At 51.3% G+C, this 1,404-nt stretch overlaps 1 pseudogene; it reads right to left on the bottom strand.

Moving 5' to 3' along the window:
- Positions 1-489: 489 nt before the first annotated feature.
- LOC126250041 (5S ribosomal RNA) lies at positions 490-607 on the bottom strand (annotated as a pseudogene).
- Positions 608-1,404: the final 797 nt, after the last annotated feature.

The following is a 1,404-nucleotide window of genomic DNA, read 5'->3' as shown; positions in this document are numbered from 1 at the left end:
TACATGATTGGTTTAGGTTCAAATGGTTCAAATGGCTCTGAGCACTATGGGACTTAACATCTGCGGTCATCAGTCCCCTAGAACTTAGAACTACTTCAACCTAACTAACCTAAGGACATCACACACATCCACGCCCAAGGCAGGATTCGAACCTGCGACCGTAGCAGTCGCGCGGTTCCGGACTGAGCGCCTAGAACCGCGAGACCACCGCGGCCGGCGATTGGTTTAGGCGAATGGCTGCACGCTGGCCCTTTACAAGTTCCTGAGTAGTCCAGATCTGCCGTTAAGCTTCCCGTCTTCAGGCCACAAGTGGCCCATCGGGACCATCCGACCGCCGTATCATCCTCAGCTGAGGATGCGGACGGGAGGGGCGTGTGGTCAGCACACCGATCTCCCGGTCGTTATGATGGTTTTCTGTGACCGGAGCCACTACTATTCGGTCGAGTAGCTCCTCAATTGGCATCACGAGGCTGAGTGCACGCCGAAAAATGGCAACAGCGCATGGTGACTCGGACGGTCACCCATCCGAGTGCCAGCCACCCCCAACAGCGCTTAACTTCGGTGATCTGACGGGAACCGGTGTATCCACTGCGGCAAGGCCGTTGCCCAGATCTGACATTCACACACACGCTAATTTTCCTCCTACTCATACCGTTATCCACCTCCGTAGCAGAGTGGCCAACACGACAGACCCTTATGTGGGGACCCGGGGTCGATTCTTGTTGCTGCCAGGGATCCTTCCTTGGCTGGAGGACTGGAATGGGGTGCACTCAGCCTCGTGATGCCAACTGAGGAGCTAGCTACCTGACTGTGAGGTAGCAACTCCATGGTCGGAACGTTGCCAGTGGCCATGGGAGAGGTGTACTGACCCTATGGTCCTCCAGACCGCATCCGATGGTGAATGATGAGGATGACACGGCGGTCGGACGACTATCGCGTAGGCTTCAGGGCCTGATTATGCGATTTCTTTGTTCTTTCTTCTCTTTTATTCATGCAATCACATTTAACGCTAGGTTTTTATGGACTGTCTGTTTTTAAATAAAAATTAGTCTACAGAATAGAAGGGGCTATCCAGAAGAAACGATTTTAGGTTGGATTTAAAACGTATATCACTACCTGTCAGACGTTTTTGTTCTTGCACACTGCACTACTATTTGACCGTATGAGATAGCTTTAATAATGAGTAAAAAAAGTCAATTTTTTCTTCTATTGATCTAGGTGTGGACATCACTATTCTTCTCAAATTGTGATGAATTAGCCGGCCGAGGTGGCCGAGCGGTTCTAGCCGCTACAGTCTGGAGCCGCGCGACCGCTACGGTCGCAGGTTCGAATCCTGCCTCGGGAATGGATGTGTGTGATGTTCTTAGGTTAGTAAGGTTTAAGTAGTTCTAAGTTCTAGGGGAC

This window comes from Schistocerca nitens, chromosome 3 (genome assembly GCF_023898315.1).
Source record: "Schistocerca nitens isolate TAMUIC-IGC-003100 chromosome 3, iqSchNite1.1, whole genome shotgun sequence".
NCBI lineage: Eukaryota > Metazoa > Arthropoda > Insecta > Orthoptera > Acrididae > Schistocerca > Schistocerca nitens.
Note: the sequence above shows the minus strand (reverse complement) of the source record. Positions and strands in the feature narration are given on the sequence as shown.